This window comes from Pinus tabuliformis, chromosome Q (genome assembly GCF_031772625.1).
Source record: "Pinus tabuliformis cultivar Carrire ecotype Pingquan chromosome Q, CPIR1, whole genome shotgun sequence".
Lineage (NCBI taxonomy): Eukaryota > Viridiplantae > Streptophyta > Pinopsida > Pinales > Pinaceae > Pinus > Pinus tabuliformis.
Genome location: NC_142296.1, coordinates 575,905,846 through 575,915,685, shown reverse-complemented (window position 1 = coordinate 575,915,685; position 9,840 = coordinate 575,905,846). Strand labels below are relative to the sequence as shown.

The window sequence follows — 9,840 nt, the reverse complement described above, 5'->3', positions numbered from 1 at the left end:
TAGAGGTGGTGCAGCTTTCTACTTAACACATCTGCCACCCTATTCTCTCTTCCCTTTAAGTGTTTAATTTCAAAGTCAAATTCACTTAAAAATGCAGTCCATCGAGCTTGGCATGTGTTTAAGGTAGGCTGATTAAAAAAACTGGTTAAGCTGTTGTGGTCTGTTTTAAGTAGAAATCTTTTCCCCAATAAATAGTGCCGCCATACTTTTAAGGCATGCACTACTGCAGTTAGCTCCAAATCGTAAGCAGAATATTTATGTTCATGCTCCTTGAGTTTACAGGATTCGTAAGCGATGACCATGTCATTCTACATTAAAATGCCACCCACACCCTCTTTGCATGTGTTTGTACAAACTATAAAATCCTCTTCAAGATCTACAATTTTTAACACCGAAGCTGTTGTGAGCAATTGTTTCAACCTATCAAAACTTTCTTGATAGTCTTTTGACCATTTGAAGGTTGTCCCTTTCTTTTGTAGGGAAGTAATTGGATAAGCAACCTTGGAGAATCCCCTTATGAATCTTCTATAATAACCAACAAGTCCCATGAAAGAGCGTACATCCGTCACATTGGCTAGAATAGGCCAATTCATAATGGTTTTTATTTTCTCTGGATCGACCACTATACCCTCAGAAGATATGATGTGTCCTAGGTACTGAATCTGATCTTTATAGAAATCACACTTGCTGAATTTAGCATAAAGCTGATTTTCCCTTAAGGTTTGCAGTACTATGCGAAGGTGCTCTTTATGCTCATCGATGCTTCTAGAGTATATGAGAATGTCATCAATGAATATAAGGATGAATTTATCCAGATAAGAATGGAAAACCCCATTCATCATGCTCATGAAGGTTGTTGGAGCATAGTAAGACCAAATGGCAAGCCTACAAACTGATAGTGGCCATAGTGTGTTCTAAAAGAAGTCTTAAAGATATCTATGTCTTTAATCTGAATTTGGTGATATCCAGATCTTAAATCAATTTTTCAAAACACCACTGCTCCCTTAACCTGATCGAAGAGGTCATTGATTTGGGGTAAGCGGTACTTATTTTTCATGGTCAACTTGTTCAATTGTCTAAAATCTATACATAGCCGCAGGGTACCATCCTTCTTCCTTACGAACAGAACTGGAGCTCCCCAAGGAGATACACTGGGTCGGATATATCCTTTATCCAACAGCTCTTGCAGCTGGATTTTTAAGTCAATTAGCTTAGGAATACTCATTATGTATGGTGCCTTTGATACTAGGGTGGCTCAAGGGACCAGTTCTATGGTAAAGTCGAGACTTCTCTTGGGTGGTATTCCGGGAATATCCTCTGGAAATACATCCTTAAACTCTTGTACTACAGGAATTTCCTCTAGAGCTAACACTTTATCTTTGGAGTTTGTAAATCCTACTTGAACTGCATAGATCTGACAGCCCTTACACATACATCTAGCCAGTTGATGGGATGTAACAGATCACAACTTCACTTCTCTCTTAACCACCTAAACCTCTACCCTAACACCGTTTTCAGACAGAAAATTAATGGTCCTATCTTTACAGTTTACTAATGCCCACTCCCGCTCCAACCAATCCATGCCTATCAAGACATTGTAAGGGCCTAATGGTAATATATTTAAATCTGTGCTAATTTTATGTTATGCTAATTTTATTTCACAACCTTCAACTTTTGCACAGCCTTTTCTCTTTGCACCGGTAGCTAATTGAACCAACCAAGTGTTCTTAAATTTTGAACTTTTTAGATGACATTCATCTACTATTTTGGGACTAACATAGCTCAAACTAGCACCTGGATCTTTTAAAATGGAAACAAGATGATCGGATATTTTACCTTCAAGTTCCACCATTGAAGGTTGATAATCCGCCTAACGATTTTCCAGATCTGCATTGATTTGAGGTACGTTTTGTGCTACATCACCCATAGTAGAATCTTCATGAATAGTTGCAACAGGTTTTACTCTCCCTCTATGAGGACAGTTCTTGTAGCAATGGGGTTCCTCGCAACCCAACACTGTAAGGGCAGTCGGGGCACCTGACTGGTTTCCAATTTACTTGATGCCTCACATTTTCTTACATCGCTTGGGGGTCTATACTTTTGTTGATTTCGATTAACAAGTCCATTTGGTGCTTTACGTCCTGAGAATTTGGTTCCTGGGTTCCTCATATTCTTATTATTTGTAAAGTTTTCCTGTCCCTTCTTACTTGGCCAACTCTTCTACACTTCACCTTTCTGTCTCATTTGCTGATAACAGATCCAAGCTTTTCGGACTGCTTCATCCATTGTTTTCGGATTGTCAAATTCCAATATTTCCTTCATGAAAGCAGGCAAGCTGCTAACAAAACGTTGGACTTTATATTTTTCTTCTCGGATATAAGGGACGTATCTTAGTAGTGAGGTGAATTTTGTTATAAATTCATCCGTTGTTTGTTGCCCTAGTTTTAAATCATGAAACTCTTTTTCTTTGTTGTCATAAAATCGCTCCGTCAGATATCTATCCTTAAAATGCTTTTGGAATTACTCCCAAGTAACCCCTGGGTCATTGATCTCCTTGACTGTTTTAATCTCCTCCCACCACAAGGTGGCCTTGCCTTACAACTGATAAATTTTTGGCCTTTCTCTCAAATTTTCATCATATTCATATATTTGAAAATATTTGTTCATGTTAATAAGCCATGCCTCTGTTGCTTCCTTTGTTTCACCGTTATAGTTTGGTGGCTTGATCTTCTTGAATTCTCCTTGAAGTTTTGTTTTTTGTCTTTTTAATCCCTTTTTGCTGGAACCATTATCTGATTCCTCCTCGTTACTAGTTTGTCCCCCTTCTGATTCCTGATGTTGTTCTTGTTGTCTGTGTGTTTCTGTTCCATTTTCTTCTCCTTGACTAGGGTCTGGATTTCTCTGGTTATATCTATCTAATAAACTTTTCATGATTTTCTCTTGTTCCAAACGGAGTCTCTCATTGTCCGCTCGTAGGTTTTGCATTTATGTTCTTAACTGCTGAACTAGTTCAAGTCAGGCAACATTGGTGCCAACATTTGTTTTCTCCCAATTGAACCCATACTTCTGGGTTATGTCCGGTGCTCCTATGTGCATCAAAATCATTTTGTTATTTTCCAAATCATTCAACCTGTCCTTAGTGTAGTAACCTGAGGCTCTGATACCAATTGTAACACCCACATCCATCTATAACATAAAACACATAGATATACGTAATAAAATTAAAATACAAAATTTAATAAAATCCTAAACTATTGTTACCCTACAATAACGCTTGGCATTAACATATCCAAACTTCGATGTAGCTTGGATCAACATTACTTAACTGCTGCAATCATATAGTTATTAAATCTGACCCGATGGTATGTACACATTTGATTAATTACGAGCGATTCTCCGTATCTCACATCATGGCTTGTGTTGACTTTCCCTGACTCATCCGAGCAGCCCTTGGGTCGATGGCTGCTAGCTGCTAGAACTCGTCCTAATCGCTTACCATCTATGGGCTTGTGCACAACGCGGGATTGGCGATGGATTTGAGGCTGTGTCAAGCTTCGAGGGTAAACCCTTTCGACCCAGCGTTCACATGGTTTCCTTATTCATATGCTGGGCATGGCTCTGGGGGTTGCGTTCTGGCTCCTTTCGTGACTTTTGCTTTGCAACTCATTAATTTCTTCCTGTTGTGCATGGAAGAGGGTTCATCAGGAATACCTACCTATAGACAAGCTTGTATAGAAGTTGTATGTTGCCACTTGAATCAGGTAAGACCAAGTTAACAATTTGAATCCGGGTTTGAATTCTGTTCACGGTTTCTAAATTCAGTCTTGTTTTCACTGTTTATTTAACCCTATTATGGTGTCAAGCCAATGAGGTTTCAATTCCTACAGGTGTCGCCTCCAACATGGTGTCTGGAGTCTCTGTTGTTGAAACGCCCTTGCTTCACCTTCGCGGTTTCGGGTAAGTGATGAGGGTTTTGCATGCATTATTGGTGCAGGTCTTGTTTACATAGCTTTGGTGGTTAGATGAGTGTAAAAGGTATTAACCATGAGATTCTAGTGTAGGGCATCCAGACCTACTCATAGTCATGGGCCAACCAACACGGGGCCTCCAGGTATATGGGTTTTGTCTTCCTTGATTGTTGCTGGCTCCTCTTACCTTGTATGAGGGTTTTTCTCTAAACGGGGTTTCCCAGTTTTGGTTTCTGATTAAATTATGAGCTGTGCTATACACGGCCTCTGTTTTTTGAATGGTGACAGCTCCTTGTTCTTGGGATTGCATGGCACATAAATGTAATTTTATCCCTAGATTCTGGTTTGTAATCATTTTAAGCGAACCATTGTTATTAACTGTTTTGTAAAGTTTTTCTATTAATACAATGAAGAATTCTAATATGCTTTTATTTTGGTTCCTTTTATCACTGTGTTTTCTCTTTGAAATGTGTATCATTGATTTGGTGAATCATTATTTTGTTTCATCCTCATAACGTCGTTCCAAGGCATCCTCTCAGATTTCCCTCGGAGCAAGTCTGAAGGACCGAGACTCTCAAAACAATGTTATTCTTTTTACAAAAGAAACCCTGTTTCTCGGATCTCCTATCTCTATATAAGGCACTGTGTTTTTAACTGCTTATCACATTGGAACAAAATTATGGTAATGAATTTTCGCTTACTATCATGATTCCTCGCCAGAGGTCCATCAACTAAATCACGAAAGTATAAATACTGTAAATACTTATTTATCTCTTGTATGGGTATTTTTTTAACGTATCTCGTTCCTTCTCGTTCCTAAGTTTCTGTTATGCTAGGTTAACTGTCATGGTTACAATTGCAGTCACATAGACAAGTTTTGTTAGTTTCTGGCCCATATCACTCTTATCTGAATGTAATTTCGTGTCTTCTTTCTTTCATAAACATAAGTTGTAATACCCACCTCGATTCGTATAGTTTCATTCTTTTAGTGATGCTTGGCTAACTCTGGGCATTCTGTTATATGCTCAAGTTTATTTTTCTTTTATTAGAATCATTCTATGCTCGGGTTGGGTTGCACAATCTTACCTAGATTGCTAAATTTGGCATACAGGTTAATGCATTCAAGTTTAAGATATAGGTCTTGTGCATTCATTCTATTTGTACTATAACATGCACATTTTCAACCATTTGTTATCTGCACATTTTAATTAACTTGCATCTAATTTAACTTACATCTAAGTTAATTTACCCCTAATTCATAGCACTACTTTTCAATAACAAAATAGTATAAATCCAACACCAAAATATTTATATCCTAAACTTTTACACATCAATTAAGCAAGACATACTTATCTAGATTGTAGTTATCTGCCATGGCGAGGCCAAACCATAATCAATGAACCTTTTTCCACCCTTCCTATGAGAACATGACAATCACGTCCAAGGTTCTCCCCCCAAGCTCCTCTTTTGCCCAATAAATGAGTGATTCGCATGTGGCAATTTCTTGGCCTCAAGACTCCAAGTCCAGCTAGCAATCATTCTTACTTCTTCTAGAGAAGTTTTTTTTTAAAACTCATTCCCACTAAATCCTCCTTCAGCTCAAGGAATTTCTTTTCCAAAAAGAAAAACCCCCTCCCTCCTCCTTCTCTCCTCCTTTTGTAAGGGACGAGTAGAGGAGGGTCACTGTTTCTTTACCTAATAACTGATAACTAATAAATGTTGAGTGAAAGAGAGTTATTAAAGTTCATCAGTGATTCTTTTTTTTGAGAACTCCCATAGAATACCACATCTGCCATAATTATTTATTTATTTAAAGGCTCTGCAGAATTCAGTGGAAGAATTGCTTCCCCGCAACTTCTTGATCGATAAATGCTGTGAAGTTCACCAAAACGCGGAGTGAGAGAGGAGGACCAAAGATGCTGAGAATAGTCCAAAGGGCGGTGGGTCAGAGCGGGGCTCGGCTCAAAACCTGGAGATTTGGTACCCAAGCTGGAGGCCCAAACCTCCGGGGCGGCGGCCGACTTGGTTTTGTGATTTTATGATGGGGGCCGTTGAGAAGGTTCGATCTCGAGACCTGAGGTCAGGGACCGAGGCACCTGTGACACGTTCTATAGCTGGTGATACGTAGCTAGAAAAAAGGTTAAAATGGATTGCCCCATTGTTGGGAATGGTTTGGATCACTGAATCTATTTACTGTCCATTTCCCAAAAGTAAAAACAAGAGTTCATTTCCTTACTGTAAAGTAAAAACATACCAGTAAAAGTAACATGAAGTTATGGGGTATCACAAAAACACTTCCATTACTATATTTCTTAAGTAAGAAATACTAATAACCAACACTTCCATTACTATATTTCTTAAGTAAGAAATTCTAATAACCAACTAATTTAGAAATTCTTATATTAACATCAAACAAAACCATAATTAATGTTTAAACAACTTTGAATGAACCATCAAAATAAAAACCATTAACTTTTATGGCGATTTCAACTTTGAAAGCGCCAAGTTATTCGTGGAGTAATTGCAGACATTCAGAAGGACCTCGGAATCCCGTGAGGGTTATGCTCGTCCATGGCAGACGTGACTCTTCGATTTTGAGAGGGTCATGTCGGTGAACGTTAGGGGGGCGTATCTGTGCACAAAGCACGCGGCTCGGGCGATGATCGGCGCCAAAACGAGAGGCTCCGTGGTTATGACATGCAGCATGGCGTCGGTGATGGCGATACCCAACGGGCCTTCTTACACGGCGTCTAAGCACGCCGTGCTGGGGATTATGAAGTCGGCGGCCATCGATCTGACACAGCACGGTATCCGGGTGAACTGCGTTTCTCCGGCGGGCGTGCCGACACCCATGTTGATCGACGCCATGAAGAAAAGTTTCCCCTCTTTCGACAAACGATCCCCGGAAGATATGCTGGAGAAGACGATGGAGCTTAAGGGTGTCACTCTGGAAGCCATTGACGTTGCCAACTCCGCCCTCTTTCTGTGCAGCAATGACGCCCGCTACATCAGCAGCGGCCAGAATCTGGTGATCGATGAGGCGTTGACGACTTGCAAAAGTTTCTCCACTGCAAATTCCATGGATTTTGTTCCTATTAAATCATTCTTCGATCACTTAGCTGCCGGAAGTTCCAGCAAATCCCAAAAAGAAACAAATGGGCAGCTAGCAACTCAATAATCCCATGTTAGGTTAATGCCGTATCCCTTAGCGTGCCTTTGTTCAGGTTATTTAAATAATTTCTCTTCACCATTTCCCTGTCTTTAACATTGGAATCCTAAAATATTTGTTTTTACTTTGGAATTCTAATAGCAAGATATGATCGCTGTAGTCGTTTCGGAATGAAGGATCGGTGCATGAGAAGTCCTAAAATAACTCGGGGAATCTTTGTTTATGCACTTCAAATCAAAATTGTCGCCGAAAAGTTTTTACTGATTCTACTCCAGTGTGTTTAGGTTTTCAAAATCTAAATAGGAAAGCCTATCATAATACGTAGATACTGAAAATCTAGTCCAATAGGATTAATTTTGATGAATCAATTTTTATTATGATTATTTAAATTATAAAATAATTTAAGTTATAAGATAATGTTGGATGTGATTACTCATAATTAATTTTTATGATTAATTAAATTAAAAAGACCAAAATTATAATAATATAACAAATTATAGATTAATTTATAAATAATGATATAGATTTTTTCATGTAATTATTATTTTTTATATCATAATTCTTTTTCTTACTTATTCAATTTATTTGATCAGCATGAACATTTAAAATATAGTTAACTTATTCTATTTTTATTAATGACCAGGAATAATTTTAAATACTTGTTTATAATTATCAAAATTATCTTTAACATTGAAGTGATAAGTTCTCAATCTTCACTATCCCAAATTAGATATAAATTTTTGTTAATTTCATATCAAATAATACATATAACTTTTAAATATATATTAGTTTATTATCCAAAAAAAAATTAAGCAATTTTATATCTTAGTATTTCTTAAATAATTTTATAAAAATTATAAATTTAATTTTTATTTTTAAATGAGTTTGAAATAATATTATAAAATATTAGTTTTTATATTTACAAGTTGATTGATCTAAAATTATTTTTACTCAATTTAAATTAAAAAATCAGATTACTTAAATAATAAAAAAATAACCATTTCATAATACATTTATATTAACAATAGTAAATATATAAATATACAGTAATAAATATAATTATAATTATAAAAATTATAATTTTAATATTTGATAAATATAAATATAAATATAAATTTTCTTTATTATATTATATTAGTTTTAAAAAATATGTTTAATCCCTTTGTTTTTGTTTTTGCAATAGTTAGTGTTTTAATTAAATATTTTATATATCATAATACAATTTTACATAATTTAATATTATTATTATTTTGAAAATTATTCATGGTTGTGTAATTGATTGATTGGATGGAGGTGGTGTTTTTTTGACAGTTTTATATAGTTTTTCTATTTTATGTAGAATATTTCAACTTTATCAACAATAAAGTATTTAAACATAAAATTCTGATATATAACCAACAAAATCATTTACCTATATTTAATATTAATAAATTGTCTGTATCTAACTTAGTTATCCCTCTCATTCAACTAAAACAAAAAGTAGTTCAATAATAGAGCCTATATAAAGGTTTATTTTTTAATATTAACAGCTAGATAAACAATGCTCCCCACGCTCAACTACAACTATTTTATTTTTAAGAATTATATCTAAACTACTATATAATAATTATAATATTGGTTTAAACTTACAGCTTAGATTTTTTTTAACTCTGGATCTACTAAACATAACGGATCAAATCTCTTTTCATTTAAAAAGGTTTGCATCTCAACAAGTTTTCTCTTTTATTTTAAAAAAATTTACATCTCAACAAATTTGATCCATCTCGATGCTTCGTAGATAAAAATTAAAATGAATTAAAATAATTTAATTATTAATTATATTTAATTATAATTATTAAATTATTTATTTATTTTAATTTTAACCCAACACATTAAAACATCTATAAATTATATTTTTTATTTTACTTTTTTATTTATTTTAATTTTATATTATTTTAATTAAATTAAAATCAAAAACATTACATTACCACTTTCGTACTATACTAAACTACACAAATAAACAACTTAATAGAATATAAAATTCACAGATATTATTAATTAATTAAATGGCAAATTTGAAATTGTTATTTGACACAATATCAAATACTCACTGCGTATTTTTCGACGTACACAAAAGACAAGGCGGATGCTAATCTGGCTGAATGCAGGGGCACAGTTCGGAACGTGAAACTGGAAGAAGGTATGGAAGCGCGCCGCGTGAAAGGTGATGTACAGTTTTTTGCGCAGAAAAAGCAACCTATCAGTGCATTACTCGTCTTATTTTTTCACAAGCAGTGACAGAATTGGATTTTTTAATCCCATAATAATTCATCTTTCGTTGTTTTAAATTATTATTATTATATCAATTTTTTAATATTTGTATGGATATTATTTATTTCTAAATTTTTATTATTTAATTTTATATTTTATATAATGGAGATAAAAATGATTTTTTTTTTTTTATAAATTAATAATAATTTATTAGTTTTAATTAAATTTTATTTTAAATTATAAAGAATAAATTTATATTTGACAAGATAATGATAATAAAAATATAATAAGGGCTATATTGTTGTGAGTATCTGTTGCTTGGTTTAAATATAGTTTAATAAAACAAAAAAATTACAAAGACAAATATTTCATCACAAAAATAAAATAACTAATAAAATATCATGTTCTTGAATGCATCACCAAAAATTAAGAAATATAATTAACTAATATTGT

The 9,840-nt window shown here is 34.4% G+C and overlaps 1 pseudogene; it reads left to right on the top strand.

Moving 5' to 3' along the window:
• The first annotated feature begins 3,530 nt into the window (after positions 1-3,530).
• Positions 3,531-7,146, top strand: LOC149220752 (short chain aldehyde dehydrogenase 1-like; annotated as a pseudogene).
• Positions 7,147-9,840: the final 2,694 nt, after the last annotated feature.